The sequence below is a fragment of the Bufo gargarizans genome, chromosome 11 (assembly GCF_014858855.1).
Source record: "Bufo gargarizans isolate SCDJY-AF-19 chromosome 11, ASM1485885v1, whole genome shotgun sequence".
In the NCBI taxonomy this organism is placed as follows: Eukaryota; Metazoa; Chordata; class Amphibia; order Anura; family Bufonidae; genus Bufo; species Bufo gargarizans.
The window spans coordinates 16,003,167-16,020,904 of NC_058090.1; the positions used below are offsets into that span (position 1 = coordinate 16,003,167).

A 17,738-nucleotide genomic window follows, 5' to 3' on the forward strand; every position below is an offset into this window, starting at 1 on the left:
TGTCTCTTCATGTGCGGTATAAGGTATCGACAATACCCTGTCACCACTAATGGATGTGCCTTAAAGGGAATGTCAAGTGTATGACTGTAGAAGAGAAATAATGGAGGTGATTTACCAGTCCTGTATAAAATGTAGATGGCAGAAGCTTCCTCTAAAGCAGGGATGCCCAACCTGCGGCCCTCCAGCTGTTGTAAAACTACAACTCCCACCATGCCCTACTGTAGGCTTTCCGAGCATGCTGGAAGTTCTAGTTCTGCAACAGCTGAAGGGCTGCAGGTTGGGTATCCTTGGTCTACAGGTAGGCCAGATGTATCACAGAGCGTCAGGCTGGAGGATAAATTTGGTGCTCGGCTAGACACTCGCCTAACACCAACTACTGGTTGTCTTACTTTGCGATGAAAAGGTAGTTTTATGTTATTGCACCTAAAACCTTGCCCCTTTCACTAAAACCACGCCCCTTTCACTACAACCACGCCCCTTACCGAGTTGGAGAACAAGCAAAACAGATGGGCTAGGTGAAGTCGAAAACTTGATGCCACATGATGTGCTGGCAATGCACCAATTTTTGACACATTTTACAACAAGGTCTAGGCGCTATCACTCAATTTGTATAATTTGACCCAATCTGTGTTTTCGATTTATTTATAAAAACCTCCCGGGGCAGTGGCCATATAGGAGAGAAACCTTTCCTGTGTTGCAGAAGGGTCTGTGTGCTTTATCAAGAGTTAAAAAAAAGCGTTGATTTAAACAATGTGTTATTGTCTGATGATCCCTGCCCTTTAAGGGGTTGTCTCATATCGAACTAACAAAAACTTGGTATTCCGGTGTACGTCCCTTATTTAAGTAATACGGTTATCAAAGCCGGATAGGAACGTTAAAATACAAAATAATAAATGTTTATTGATTATAATTATTTAAAAATAGGGTGTGCAACCCCAACTCATTTGCACAACAGTCTTAAAGAGGTGTTCACACTATATGGTTAGTAGTATCATATCAAGCACCATATAGCAAACAATGGATCAGTGGTGTGCTGGTGCAGAAAATGCACCCCACTTTATTGTTCACAAAGATAGTGTCTGTTGGTCGGCTCACACAGGCCTATTGGATACCAACAGACGAACCGTCACAGGGCTAATTAGTGTATATGCTGCCTATGACTTGGGCTACTTTCACACTAGCGGTTTTCTTTTCCGGCATAGAGTTCCGTCCTAGGGTCTCTATACCGGAAAAGAACTGATCAGGCATATCCCCATGCATTCTGAAAAGATAAAACCGTAGCATGCCAAAAAAACGGAAGACTTGCCTGAATGCCGGCATTTTTTCCCATAGGAATGTATTGGTGCCAAAATATGTATTAGTATTCAAAATGCCGGATCCGTCCTTCCGGTCTGTGCATGCGCAGACTGAAAAAAAGGTGAAAAAAAATAAATGCCGGATCCGTTTTGCCGGATGACACAGGAAAGACAGATCCGGCATTTCAATGCATTTTTAAGACTGATAAGGATCCTGATCAGTCTTCCTAATGCCATCAGTTAGCATACATTTTGCCTGATTCAGCAGGCAGTTCCGGCGACGGAACTGCTTGCCGGATCTCTCTGCCGCAAGTGTGAAAGTACCCAAACAATAGCAGTCTCCTAGGTACCCTCACTTACGGTTACTGCCGCCATTAGTAGTATCTATCCCTAATGTTTGGGAGACCTCATCGTGCGCGTAACTCTACTACGAAGAGAAGCTGCTACATGTTAGTCACTGCCGGGTGCGATCAGTGACACTCCAGTGAGAGTATCGGTGCTAGTATTGGCCGTCCTAGCGCCGATGCTCTCACCGCCGCGGGTGCCAGCTCTCAGGGGGGTGCCGGAAGCAAGGAGCGCTTCCATCAATACAGATGGAAGCGTTCATTGCTGGACTGCTGACGCCCACATACTGAGGGAGCGCATAGTTCCCTGCCCCGCCGCTGATCGCCGCAATTGGCTTCAGGCCTAGTAGGCCTGAGGCCCATGGAGTAGTGAATTCCCTACACAGGCCTGCGTAATAACATCATCGCGCGCGCCTGTGGCGGGACGGAGCAGCACAGTGAAGTGTGCGCGCCTTCCTCTCATCTGCAAGCGCAGGTGAGTATTTAGCTTATAGGTTTTTATTTTTCTTATTTTTATTTTTTATTTTATGTGCCAACTTTGGGGGATGACATGGGGGACATAGGGGAAACACACAGGAGGACATAAAAATAAAATGGTGGGATACTGTGTGGGGGCAAATTATTATGGGAGGGATTACTATTTGGGGCAAATAACTATGGGAGGGATTACTATGTGGGGGCAAATAATTATAGGAGGGATTACTATGTGGGGGCAAATTACTATATGGGGCAATGTGGGGGAAACTACTGTGTGGGGGCAAATTACTATATGGGGGCAGTGTGGGGGAAATTACTGTGTGGGGGGCAAATAACTATGGAGGGATTACTATGGGGGGAAGTGTGGGGGAAATTACTGTATGGGGGCAGCGTGGGGGGTGTGGTTATTGGGGAGGCACTGTAGGTGTAATTCTATTATTTCTGGGGACACTATACAGGGATTATTACCTGGAGCACAATATAGGGTGTTATTATTACTCGGGGCACTCTAGGGGACATTATAGCTACTGTAGACACTATAAGGACATTTGGGGTAATTTATCAAACTGGTGTAAAGTAGAACTGGCTTAGTTGCCCATTGCAGCCATTCAGATTCCACCTTTCATTTTTAACAGCTCTTTTGGAAATCCAGTTCTACATTACACCAGTTTGATAAATGACCCCAAATATGTCTACTGGGGGTCTCTATTTTTTCAGCAGTAAAGTACCTGGGGCATTGGGGGGCACAACGGGTACAGTATTGGGGGTGGCAGCAGGATGACACCGTGGGGACACTAGGATAGGGAGGTTTATGAAAAAACTCTAACGTGTCTGTGTTACAAACTCTGTAGAGACGAGATGCGGCTGAAAGAATTAGTCCTGGCGGTCTAACAGAGGAAAAGAGGAAAGAGTAGGTCTACATGACAGGAGATGTCCCTGGATGTAAGAGGTATGTGGTCAAGTATTGTGGAAGGGGGGGGGGGGGGTGCCAGAGAAAGGACCTACCCCAGGTGTCAAACACCCTAGGCACGCCACTGGCCAGGCAGTCCCCTTGTCATCGGCCCACCGGGAAATTTCCTTCTAAGGTCTATGGCCAATCCGTCCCTATAAATGTAAATCACAGAGTGCAAGTGTGGCCACTGCTCTATTCACTTCTATGGAACTGCCAGAAATAGCAGAGCAAGTACTCGGCTATTTTCAGCTCTCCCAAAGAGATAAATGGAGGGCGGCCGTTTATGCTCTCACTTTGAAAGCCCCGTTCCGGAGATACTGTCCCAGTGGTGCAACTGCAGCAAGACCCTGAGGAGCCAGTGCAGAGGATGGGAGTGGTAGTGGCCCTGATGAGGTGTTGGATAATTTGGAGTACATCAGCAATAAGAGATACACGGTGGCACCTGTGACTGTCCACTAAGTTATACAGGCTTTCAGATTTGCCTGTCCAGCCCTAGGGTGATGGGTGTCTTAAATTGTTCTCCCCTACCTTGCAGAGACTTGCAAGGTATAGGTGTCTTAACTCATTATCCCCCACCTTGCAGCAGTGTCGCTGATTGTAGCTGGTCACTCTGCTGTCTGGAATGTTGTAGCTTGATGGGTTTCTGTAGCCCTTGGACCTTCCTGTTCCTCCGGAGAAGTGCTCCTCACAGTGAAGATTAAATTTCTGGTCCTAAGGCCCTAAGGAGCAGGAGCTTATGAACATGCTCCCCGTCTCATCACTAGCCTAGCTAGCGCTCCCTCCTGACAGGAAGTCAGACCAGCCCATTCCTATTAAAAGGGAGGGAAAATGGAGTGGTTAGCTCCATTCCCAGTGCATTCATACGTCATCTGCAAATGCAACAGTACATGACATAAGTAAAAACATTATCATAGCATTATAAACCAGTTTGTATATACTCTGTCTGTTTGTATATACTCTGTCTTGCACGACTCGCACCAATCTGACACTGGCGGCATATCCTAAAATGGTGAGACAACCCTTTAAGGACTAGGCGATTTAAAAAAAAATAAAATTTCCATTGAATTCCAAGAGGCCTTTGTCGTAATTTAATTGGGAAAAATTTAGCGGTATCTGTTAATATACTGATTACATTTTATTGATTTATTAATTTAATAAAAAACTGTTATTCTGCCATAGTATTTAAATTATTTTTTTCTTACACGATGTGCAGTATAAACAATACCATCTTTATATTGTGGGTCTGTCATATTACATTGATACCAAAATATTATTTTATAGGTTTCATTACTTTTGAAATATAAACTTGTTGTAAATTTTCCTCATGGGTCGTTAAGGAGTAAAGTGCATTTCAACGTTTTATCACCCTGTCCATTTTAGAAACCCGTGCCGATTAGTTTCTTAATATATCTTGTTAGCAGTTTGAGCTTTGATTTTTTATGACGCACTGTACCAAAATCCTTACATAGGCTAATGTGGGATCCAAACACTACATATGAGTTCACTTCTTACTGATTACCCATAGGCAATAGGAGGAGGAGGCAGCAGGCGGATGGGAAAATCACATGATTTCAGGATCAGACTACACTGGGTTATTTTGTAGTCTGTAACTATGGAAACATATGGGACTTGATAAGAGCTGTATGTAGAAAAAGGTAATTTAAGATAATTTGCAGGTGGATTCAAGAGGAGTATTCCAGCATGTGTTCCTCCTCTACTACCCTATATTGTCAAAATAGAAACGCAGATTTCTAGTATATGTTAAAGAGCTTATTAGAACAAGTATAGCGCTGCAAAAATGTATCAAAGATCAGAAATTAATCATTGAGTATATTTCGTTTTTCACTGGGTTGACACTGGGTTTGGATCACCAAGCTCTTGATCAGTGGGACCCTAAGGAAGGTGACTTCCTTCTGCTGATTAGTTATGAGGAATCACCTTCGCAGATCTCCTTTAGAAGGAAGGTGTCATGGAGTCAGGTGATCTGTGATGGTCAATCAGTCGAGGGGACAGAGTGGTTTTACATACAGCGCACGTCTCTGATCGGACATTATTAGGTGTTTTGGATGCCTGAAAAGCCTGATACAGTCCTCTACTTAAAGCAAGGGTTAAAGGTTAAAGTGGACCAGTTCCTCCCTCTAAGGGCCCTCTGCACAGGACCATGGTTTTTGTCCGCATCCGATCCACATTTTTTGCGGATCGGATGTGGACACATTCACTTCAATGGGACTGCGAATGACGCGGACAGCAAACCGCGTGCGGTCCGCATCCTTATGTCAGAACAATGTCCTATTCTTGTCCGTTTTGCAGACAAGTGAAGGACTGTTCTATAGAAGGCAGGATGTTCCATTCTGCAAAATTTGTAAAGATACAAATAAGAAGAACGGGGCGCCAAATGTGCGGTGTCAGTTGTTTACCAATGGTTTTTAGACACACAAAATTGTGCTTATCAGATAGTGTCGTGAAAAGTCACAACGGCTGTAGATCGCTGGCCGGTTATTTCAGATCCCGACCGGTGGGCGGTTGTCCTAGGCTGCATCCGGGGTCCCACGGCGAACGATAGGTTTAGAAGATAGCTTGAAAAGAGTCAGGATCACTTGAGGCGCTGCCAGGATTTGGGTAAATGATGCATCAGAGGTAGTATAGTTGATGCAAATATTTTTTTTTAGCAGGTAATCTACGCGTTTCTGGGGCTGGATTGCCCCCTTCGTCATTACTATGAAGTCTAGTCCTGACTAAGGGGGCAATCCAGCCCCAGAAATGCGTAGACTACCTGCTAACAAAGATTTTTTGCATCAACTATACTACCTCTGATGCATCATTTACCCGAATCCCTGCAGCGCCTCAAGTGATCCTGAACGCACACGGCTGATATCCGTGTTTTTGAGGACAGCATAAAAGGCAACGGTCATGGGCATGAGCCCTTATTGAGGCTCCTGCCTCCACTGGTTGTTTAGTTGCTTGTATATTAAGTTTTTATTTGTAAAGGAAATCTCTCCATCTCTGTGCTGACTTTCTGCACAGAGTTCTGCTTATACAGATTAGCCAAACTGAATAAGTAAAGCTACAGTGAAAATCAGGGAGGACGAACAAAGCAGTGGCCGAAAACAGCACCTGTCGAAACTCACCCATATGGTTGTGGCTTAAAGGGGTATTCTGTAACTTAAACATTGAAAAGGTATTCTCAGGATAGGCCATCAGTGATTAATCTATCGGGGTCATAAACCAAGACACCCACACAGCAGCAGAATTAAGGGTCTCCAGTACTGTGCCTCCCGTGTTAAAAATGAAGGGGATGCGGGAGCCTGGGACCTCCTCTACTATGGGTTGTGCAGAATGTGAAGACTGGGATGAAGCAGACTTTGGTATCCTGCTTCTAATGCCTTATTCACAAGTCAGTGTTCGGCCAGTGATTTCCATCAGTGGTTGTCAGTCAAAAACACAGAACATTATCCCTCATCTCTGTGTAGCCTCCAATCCAGGTTTTGGCTCACAATCACTGATGGAAATCACTGACCAAACCACTGATGTGTCAATCATGATTTGGGCTTTTGGTGACTTCATGTATAGATGCCACTTGGGTGGATGAGCCCTATAAGTCGTATCACCACTGTTTGGCAAGGTTTATTTTTAACTGTATTTTCCCTTTAATTATTACCTTTATCTGTTACCCTTTTAATATACGGATATTCGTGGTAATGTAGTTAGGTAGTGAGCATTTACAGACCTCTGCTGTTCTATAGTTATCAGGATCGGTGCCTGGCATTAGGCCGCCTTCCTAAGGGTTTAGGTAACTGTACATCTGTCGTACTGCACACTGGAGATCTTTAGGAAGGGCCAGGAAGCTAGAAAATTTCTGTGTGTATAAGGCCTCATGCACACGACCGTTGTTGTGTTCCGTTCCGCAAAATGGGGTTCCGTTGTTCCGTGATCCGTTTCCGTTTTTGTTTCTGTGTGTCCTTCTTTATTTTTGGAGGATCACCAGACATGAAGGAAAGTAAAAAAAAGTCTAAGTCAAGTTTGCCATGCAAATGATAGGAAAAAAACGGACGCGGACGACAATCTTGTGTGCCTCCGCGTTTTTTCACAGACCCATTGACTCGAATGGGTCCGCAAACCGTTTTCCGTGAAAAAAATAGGACAGGTTATATTTTTTGGACGGACTGGAACCACGGATCACGGACGCGGATCACAAACGGTGTATTAGCCGAGTTTTCAACGGACCCATTGAAAGTCAATGGGTCCGCAGAAAATCACGAAAAACGGAACAACGGACACGGAATGAAACAACGGTCGTGTGCATGAGGCCTAACAAAGAGCTCAGCCCCTCTGATGACATTGATAGGGTAAGATGTCTTGTTACTATCTCTCTCTCTTTGTATCACCATGGGGGTCAGCCAGGTGCCATGTTAAGAACTGGTTGATGGGGAGCCCACTCATTTGTTTGATTTTTTATGCACCTAAGCCTTGCCAAGCCTACTTTATTCCCAGATCTCAGAATTCATTGGAAAACTGCTTAATTCTCAGCTGAACATTGTAGGGGTCTTCAGCGCATACCCACATACTCCGTTGATCTGGTGTGATACTTAGTCTTCAGTTCTCACATACAGGTTAGTAATCCTCTCTCCCCAGAGAATTCGCTCTAAGCAACCCTCATACATCACCAACGATGGAGGATAACTCAGGATGTCAGACTGTGAAATGCTGAGTTTAGATTATATTGTAACCTATTTATCAAAGTCAGAATAGCTCTGGCTTTCAGCTTGTATGTGGGAAAAAAAAATATTTGAAAACATTCTTGCAATATAATGAGTGCTTACAGATATAAAATTCTTGTCTTCTTAGGCTCTTCAAGACAATATGGCTCCTCCAACCCAAAAGGAAACATCACGCCTTATATTATAGGACATCAACCTGCGTAGTAATTTCATACAATGATGAATGGAGATGACTTTGTCAACAGAGCAGCAGGTACCCTTTCCCAACCGACTGCCCATAAACACATGCGTTTTGTGCCTAATGGAAAATTCAGCAGTAGTCCCCCCGCCGGTGGTGGGCTTTCATTCAGCTGCTCCAGAACCTTCTGTCCCTTCACTCGGTGTACTGTGCTAGTTACATATGGCCTCCTATATCACACTATGAACGCCTTACCCTGCATCATAATCCTTGCAGTATTGTTGATCCTAGTGCCAGAAGGAAATTGATCCTCTCTAGTGCCCTTTGCCCAAATCCTGACCAAGGGAACACATATATTGAAGAACGGTAGTGTGAATGGGCCTTCACTCTGGGGCCACAATAGGACCCATAAGGTTTGAGGATCACCCCTTTTTTCTGAATGCAGACTTGATACCAATGAGTTGACTGCTACAGATATATGTAGCATTATATGCACGTGAAAGGTACAGCTGGGGAGCCACCATTTAGGACCCTGTCTTTTAGCAGACAGCAATGGCCTGGAGGACTCAGATTGACCATGTGATATTTGGTCACTCGTTAAAATAAATAGTGGTGGCGAGTCCTCCATCCTCTAATATGGGAGACTGACCCAATCACTAGCATCTATATACTTAATAGGAGATTCCCTTTAATTTACTGCTGCGATCTATCACTATTATGGACGAATATTGCACATAGGTCACTGTGCGTGCAATGAAAACAATTAATACACCACTGGTCTCAAGACCAAAAGAAATCCCTGTAGGGGTCTACTAATTTGAAAATTAAAACATAAACTTTATTAGATCTTTTAAAAAATGGATAGATGTACTTAAATTTTGGGGACTCTTTCAAGCAAAATTGGGCCCTAGATCTGGTAACCTGGATGCTAGGTTACTAAGAGAAGAAGCCAAATAGATATATAGACTGTCTAGTATGACCCCATCTGGACTCAATGAAGGCTTGTCCTTTTCTGCCTTCCTATAAAAATGTCTATGCCGAACAGATATTTTGGGCTAAATCTGGGTTATTCTTTAGAAACTGCCATTTATGTGATCATACAGTTTAAATAAAATGAAATATTAAAAATTAATATATATGTAAGGTTATAAGATGACCCCATTTCTCCCGTTCTTGGAACTGAGGAATTAATATAGGCATATGTAGCTTTAAATGTAGAATGGAGGCGAAGGACACCTGAACAATGGATCTAAATTCTTGTTATGCTTTGTCTAGTCAGTTTTGTATGTATCCGTTGTTACCAGTATAAAAATGTACATCGTTCTGCCTCTGTTCTGTTAACTGTATTTAATATTTAGCTACTACCCATCTGAATGTATCTAGTTTCGCATTACCATAAATTGTATCCAGTGATTAGGGTTATATCCTCATTGAGTGTTAAGCCTCATTCCCACAGTCAGTGTTTGGTCAGTGATTTCCATCAGTGATTGTGAGCCAAAACCAGGATTGGAGCCTCCAGAGACATAAGGTATAATGGAAAGATCTGCTCCTGTTCTGTGTTTAGAGCCGCACCTGATTTGGGCTCAAAATTACTGATGGAAATCACTGACCGAACACTGATGTGTGAATGAGGCATTAAACTGGACACTACCAACTTGCACATTCAATTTCTTCTCTCCAAACTGAGAGAAATAGGATCAATCTCTATATAAGCCAGTACTATCGTCTGAGAGTTTTAAGTGTGTGGATATTGGGGCATCTATAGCCCCCCTCTTTTTTAAAAGATCTAATAAAGTTTATGTTTTAATTTTCAAATTAGTAGACCCCTACAGGGATTTCTTTTGGTCTTGAGACCAGTGGTGTATTTGAGGTTTACCTCCCGAGGGTCTTTACTAGGGCCCATTTTTTGGTGTTTACAATGAAAACAATGGTACAAAGGAATAATAAGCAGACATGTATATTATAAGGCTAGAATAGATATTCTGGCTGTTCAGCTGTCAGATTATGTTGGGAGTTACAGTTTTTCAAGCTGGAAACCACAGATTCACAGTCCCAAGGCAGGGAATACAGAGACACTGTCTCCCCTGCACACTGCCTCTTTCCTCGCACAGTTTTGTAAAGTGGTAGGACTATGTTCTCATCACGGGCATCTATGCCCCTTCTGATGCAACCCATTATCTTATTGGCCTTGGCAGCAGCTGCCTGACACTGGTTTTTGCAGCTTAGTTTGCTGTTTATTAAAATTCCTGGGTCCTTTTCCATGTCAGTGTTACCCAGTGTTTTACCATTTAGTATGTACGGGTGACTTGCATTATTCCTTCCCATGTGCATAACTTTACATTTATCAGTGTTAAACCTCATCTGCCACTTATCTGCCCAAGCCTCCAATCTATCCAGATCCCTCTGTAGTAGTATACTGTCCTCTTCAGTGTTAATTACTTTACACAGTTTAGTGTCATCTGCGAAAATTGATACTTTACTGTGCAAGCCTTTTACAAGATCATTAATAAATATATTGAAGAGAATAGGGCCCAGTACTGACCCCTGAGGTGCCCCACTAGTGACAGTGACCCAATCTGAGTGTGTACTGTTAATAACCACCCTCTGTTTTCTATCATCAAGCTAGTTACCCACCTACAGGTAAGTTCATCCATAAGTAAAACCACCTATAACACGGATAGTAGTCATGAAAAATACCCATTTCAGGGGATTCCACAAGACAAAGTCACTCCGGTAGAAAAATGGAGATACAGTGCGTTCGGGGAAGTCAATAAACCTCATTCATTTCCTGTAGATGAAACCTCCTTTCATGGATAATCTGCAATGTAACACTCATTTCAGGCTTGTCTCAGTAGACACGAAATCCAAACAGACGGCCATTAGTACAAGAAACCGCTCTAAATTACGGACATGCTGAAATGCAGAATTTATGCGCCGCTGGAAGTGCAGTCATTTATCTTGTGGCAGCCTCAGGGATCAGTGTAATATAAAACTATTAGCTGTCATGGATTCCCGGCAGTTGCCCTGCAAGGAGGGGCTTTAAACTGGATGCTGGGAGAGCGGTGGGTCATTTATCAGCAGCTACAAACCAGATTACCCATTCACACCAAAGCGAACCTAGAACAAAATTATGTTTAATGGACTTGCACGAGATTACAAGAACATGGCTGCTGTCTTCCAGAAACTACTGCGCTACTCTTGTCCACGGGTGGTGTCTGGTATTGGAGGTCATCCTCAATAGAAAAGGCTGGGCCCCAGAGCAAAGGTTTGAATGGGACCCCAAACTCAAGCATGGACATATAAAGGGGTTATCCAACATTATATTAGGCCTCCTAGAGTGGCCGCCCCACAGTGGTGATCATACTTACCTGGTCCCCGCTGCTGGGTTTGGTCTCTATCGCTCCTCAGCCGGCTCCCTTCATATCCCTGGTGCGCCTATATCAACATCCTGTTGATGGAAGGGACACGTCACCGCTGCAGCCAATCGCTGGCCGCAGTGGTGACCTGCTCCCCTTGCGTCACGACAAATGGTCATGCAAAGGAAGAAGGTCTCTGCTGCACCCTTCTCATCAATAGGATGTTGATATCAGTGCACCAGCAGGGACCAGGTAAATCTGATCACCACCGCGGGTTGGATTACCCCTTTAACAGCCCTGTGTGCAAATTAAGACCTATAAATTCGTCACACCCCCTAACTTATCACACCCCAAACTAGACCCTTAAATTATCAGCCCCTGACCAGACTCCTAAATTATTAGATCCCAGATTGTTAAATTATCAGACCCCTTATTAGGGGTCTGATAATTTAGGGTGATTTAGGGGCCCTTAGTTAAAAGAACCCACATACACCGGTTTATTATAGGACCTCAGACCAGACTGAAAAAAATAAAAAATAAAATCAGACCTCAATATACTTCTCATTCTCTCACTCTTCTTTCTCCTTTACACTTCTGGACATCAGCGTGATAAAACTCCTGGCGTCAGGACATAAGGTGGTTCAGGTTGCCAGGCCAAGCACAAAAGCACCACGTGCTTCATAACCAGCAGCCACCCTAGTTTGATTGAACATGCCCGAATTTCAATACCTGACACAGTCCAAGGACTAGAGTATTAAATATTTGTTCATAACGCCCACCATGGTCAAACATCAATCACGCACTCCTGGGTGTTACCATTCCCCTCATCATTAGGGAACACCCCCTTTTGACAAGCTGAATGGTAACACCCAGTTGTCTTTTTAGTAATTTATTTCCAGGAGGAAAAACTGAGGAATGTCATAATGTACAGTTTTAGGAATATAGACCCCAGAATTATTGTTTGCTTGCGTAGTACTCTATATTTTGTTGCAGGTGTGAGGCCGCAACCTAAGGGGTTACATGAGACTCGAAAAATATGACCATCTTCTTGTAGAAACAATGCTCCTCTTGTCCATGGGTGTCATTACAATTTGGTCAAATGCAAGTGAGTTTACACCACTTGCTTCCTGCCTGTGAGGCAATTTGCTGAATTAGAAGTTTTTTAACACTTAGACATTTTTGCATTTTAAAATTCAAATATTGGGAGGAGGGGACCAAGAATCCGTAAGATAAGTGACATAGTGAGATATGTGATGCTGCTTGACAAGGTGCTCCTTTTGTCAAACTCCTTTTTTCCCCCTTAAAGGGTTTCTCTTGGAATATACAAGAACTATAATCCCCCCCCCTCCCATATGTCCAGGCCCCTCACGCAGATAGTACTTACCTTGCTCCCCGACACCCGCGTCACTTCTGATACCGGCACGGCCGCTGCATCTCCCCGTTACGTTAGGGAGGGTCGTCTCGGCGCAGACTGCTATTGGCTGCCCCACCCTGTTGCCAGATGTTTTCTGCAGCGGTGGTCGTTCCGGCATTAGAAGTGACGCGGGTGCCGGGGAGAGAGGTAAGTATAACTTGTATGAGGGGCCAGGGTATATGGGGGGCATTATAGGCCTTGAATAACCCATTTAAGGTGCATTATTCTATTAGGGATAGAAATTCTGTGGGCTCAGAACCTCCGAAACAGATCTTTATTATGCCAATTCTGGTAAACTAGATTTTGCGAAGGAGACAAGAGAAGTGCAACATGAAAATGATATAAAGAACAGTCCTGGTGGTGGAGGTCCTGGGACATGTGGACCTTGTGTCCACCCTATAATCCAGCCTTAGGACAGAGGAGGATAGACCACAAAAACTTGACATGTTTCATAGGAGACTCGCCCCCCCCCCCCCCCACTTTCCTCATAGTGTCATCTGATCTACAAATGAAGATTAACACTGTTCTTGTTCTTTGCTCACCACCATCCCCTGTGTGAGTCATCCAAGTCTTAAGGAAAAAATTATAATAATAATAAAAAAAGAGTGCATCAAAGCTTCAACTCTTTTGTATGAAAACAACCTATATCTCCTAGGCTTAAAGTGGTAATGGGTTTCCAAGGATGTTTTCCTAATATTCTCCACATTGACCCGTGTCTTTACAGAACTGTATCCCCGAGATGTTTTTAAGAGCTCATTGATTTTCATTGTTAGTTTTTGCCTTGAAACTCGGTATCTGTGAGACGGGAAGACTTTCATTTAGTAGAAGATGAATCATTCCCATTGTACACCGAGGTTGCTCCACTAATTGTATAACATTGTCAAGGTGATTTTTTTTTTATTGACTCTTCAAATGGGAAAAAAAAAAAGATTTTTTATTTTAATAAGCCCGGTTATGGGAAATATGAAAGACGTTTGTATTCCTGTTGTCTTGAGAGTCTATGGGAACAAAGGTATCATCAAGACGGGGAAGTTCTAAAACTGATATTTTTTTGTGAGTAGTTTTCAAAATGAAGTTAAACAGTATGGACAAAAAAAACAAAAAACGTAATGGCAGTCTACACCTGGAGTTTAAGGGAGCCCCAAAAAAACCTTCCCACAAAAGATGGGTACGATATTGACATGTAATAGATTGGAGGTCCTATTATGCATTTTGTATTAGGGGCCCCTCTGTCAGTGTAATTATAGGGGTGTTCACTATTAATACCCTGTTCTGTCACCCAAAGTGAAATAACATGTAGCCTTCCTCTTGGCTCAGTAGGCACTGGCTGAAATAAAAAAATGGTAGACACTCACTGAATTTTATGAGCACCCCATAATGTAGTGGCCCTTCAGTCATGTCTGAAGGAACAATTGCCTCACTCCACCTCCTGCTGGTTGGTACAGGTCACTTTGGCACCTATGGCTCTGTTCTGTTTATAGTACGGTGAGTGTTTCTGGTCATTTGATGCAATTTTGGCAAAAGATATAATGGTCATTGCTTATACTTATGAAATTGATATATATATTATGTATTTTTGGACAGTTTGATATATTCCGTTCAGCGCACAGATATTACAGATGTGTTTTTAACTTCTTTAAACTTAAATTGTGTATTTAATAAAATATTATTTGGTATAACTGGAGTCATTTTGTTTGTGGCCCATACACAACGCTTTTTGTAGTTTCTCATATTCTTTTGGATGTGTGGCCAACATGGGTGCTCGCCCTATTGAGTGGTTTAGGGAACCTGCTATGTGACAACACCAAAGTTTGCAAAAAGGCTTTCCTTTTCCACACATGCTTCTGGCAGTCAATTGCTGACCACTCAAGTGATGTCACTACGGCTGAAACAGCACTGCAGCAAACAGCCATGGAAATAGAAATTTGAGGACTGGAATTCTTGTCAAATTAATTTTAATGTATTTTTTTTATATTCAATAAAGTTATAAAAAAGACAGCAATGGGGTGCCATGATAACATGGACAAGTGATCTAGTGACTCTGGTAAAATGTAATATAAATTAATAAATAAAAATCCTGCCAAGTACGCCGAGTCATAATATATAGTCAGGACTGACTATATTTTATATGACAGTTTTACTTAAAATTAAGTATCATAAAAAAATTGGATGAATTAAGGACTTGCGGTACTTCACTATGTCGAGCTGTTCTCTCTACCACTTAGGAAGATAAGAACTTTGACTTATGTTGGAGCTCAGGTTCCGTGTCATCCAGTGATCGATCGTATCAGAAAAAAACTTGCTGTGTGCCTTGAGGGGCCTAATCTGCACTGCGGGTACCAGAGCTGCGCGGTTTCTTTTATATATTTTAGGTACATAATCATGTTTGAATTTTCTTTTAATTGCTGGCTGCTGAAGGTAAAGATTATTTGGGTGTTTGTGGTTACAACCATTTCTATAGTGCCCAATAAAATTTCAATTTAGTCACTGGGATTTCACTTTATTGAACGGGTGGGTCCACAATGAACATCCAACAACAAGCTAATCTAGGAGTGTCCTATTGCTGAGCTTTCCAGCAATCAACTGTAATCCGAGGAGGAACTTGGCAGTAAGTGCTCAATTTTCCTGCAGGCGGAATGAAGCATTACACTAGGCCTTTTATAATCAATGCACAAATATGCTCTAGGTGCCACCCGCCCCCTTGTCTGGTGTTGTGTCCCACTGGATAGGTACAAGAGGATGGAGATCAGACACTGCCTCTTGAATATATTAAGGATGTTGCTCACCGGTAAATTGCTGCTCACAAAAATAAAAAATAAATTAATTAAGGACTAATAATTACAGTTAGAAACTATAATGTGCCAGTGTTTCCATTTAAAGAGCAGTTTGGTAATGCTTCGCAGGGCTTGCTCCACCTACAGGTGAAACTCGAAAAATTCGAATATTGTGCAAAAGTCAATTTTTTTCAGTAATGCAAATTTAAAGGAATTGCATTAATGCAGCTTAAAATTAAAAATTTGTGAAAAGGTTCCATATTCTAGGCTCAAGGTGTCACACTCTAGTCAGCTGATTAATCCATACCCCCTGAGCAAAGGGGACCTCAAAATTGAGACTTTGGGGTTTCATAAGCTGTAAGCCATAATCATTCAAATTATAACAAATAAAGGCTTGAAATATCTCGCTTTGCCTGTAATGAGTCTCATATATTAGTTTCACCTTTTAAGTTGCATTACTGAAATAAATGAACTTTGCACAATATTCTAATTTTTCGCGTTTCACCTGTAGCTAACATGGAGAGGGGAGGTGTATGGGGGCATTACTGCTGCTGATGGAACAGTGTGGCAGGTGGAGCAAGCCCTGGGAAACATTACGGAACAAAAGAATTGGGGTTTGGTTTAAAAACCCAGCAGGAAGCTGATGAGAACAGGAAGTTCTGCGTATGAACATCCTGCCAGGATGCAGGGATGCCGAGAACAGGGCACAGGGGAAGTAATGTGTGGTGAGTTGGGTGCCCAAGGATGTTTTCCTCATATTCTTTTCATTGACCTGCGTCTTCCCAAAGCTGTATCCCCCAAGGCTCATTGAATTTCATTGTTAGTTCTTGCCTTGAAGCTCAGTACCTGTGAGACCAGGAAGACTTTCATTTTGTAGAAAGCGAATAATTCCCATTGTACACGGAGGTCGCTCCTCTGATTGTGTAACATTGGCAAGGTTATTATTTTTCTAAACTCTTTAAAAATAAGCCGTGCTATGGGAAATCTGAAAGACGTTTGTATTCCTTTTGTTTAGAGATTCCATGGGGATGAAGAGATCATCAAGACGGAGGAAGTTCTAAAAATTAGAATTTATTTCGTGACTAGTTGTGGTGAAACTATAAAATACAAAACATTTTTTTAATGTAATGGCAGTCTACGCTGAGACCCTGGATTTTACAGGAGCACCCCCCAAAAACGCATTACTATATGAGCACGTGATAGATGTGATAAACCTGAAAACCAGGGGGGAAATATGCCTGGCTGGGGTACTCTGGACAAATAAAAGTTATCTCAGTATGAAACTGGAGAACTTCTTTAATAAATTTCCCTCATAGGCTCCTCCTAATGTAATTTTGTTAGATTTCCACGGCAATAACTCTAAAAGGTGCAAAAAAAAAGGGGGTTAGTGAGCACCTTCCAGTGCGCATGTGCACGCCGCCATGGCAAAGACCTAGAGGAAAAAAAGACAATCCAGCAGCACCCTGCCAATCAGATAAAGTACAATAATGCCAAAAATTATAGTGCTAATGCTACGCTTATTTATAAAGTGAGATGCTTGGCCAATGCATTTTGTACAAAACCATCTGAGCCCGTCTGCCGTACGTCAAGGTGATCTCTGTTAGACGGGTCCTATGTGCACGACTCGCTAGAGGGCCACACTCCAGCATTGTAAATCTGCAAAAAAAAGGGGGTTAGTCAGCACCTCCCAGTGCGCAGATGTCTGGCACAAGGAAAGGTATAGAGTGGGCTTGGCATGCATGTTGGTACCTGCATCCCTTGTAATGGAGGCCATTATTTCCTCTAGGTCTTTTCCATGGCAGCGTGCACCTGCGCACTGGGAGGTGCTGACTAAGCCCCTTTTTTTGCATATATTCTCAATGCTGGAGATGTGGCACTCCAGCGAGTTGTGCACTCCTGATTAGCCTGTCTGCCCCATAGGTTGATTTTAATTAGTTTCAGTATAAAGCTGTTGCCTGCTCTCACTACATTCATTGCAAGCTGTCGGGCACAAGGAAAGGTATAGAGTGGGCTCGGCATGCATGTTGGTACCTGCATCCCTTGTAATGGAGGCGATTATGGCACCAAAAATTGTAAAAAGCAGAGTGGATCCAGCATGCATGTGGATCCAACACACCCTGAACTTTATGGCGGCCATTATGGCTCATAACAGGTAGTATTTAGTGTTAGGACCCGTCTAACAGAGATCGCCTTGACGTACGGCAGACGGGCTGAGATGGTTTTGTACAAA

At 42.9% G+C, this 17,738-nt stretch overlaps 1 protein-coding gene across 1 annotated transcript in view; it reads right to left on the reverse strand.

Moving 5' to 3' along the window:
- The window catches only part of BEGAIN (brain enriched guanylate kinase associated), a 132,323-nt gene that overhangs the window by 55,372 nt on the left and 59,213 nt on the right, over positions 1 to 17,738 (reverse strand). The window lies entirely within an intron of this gene.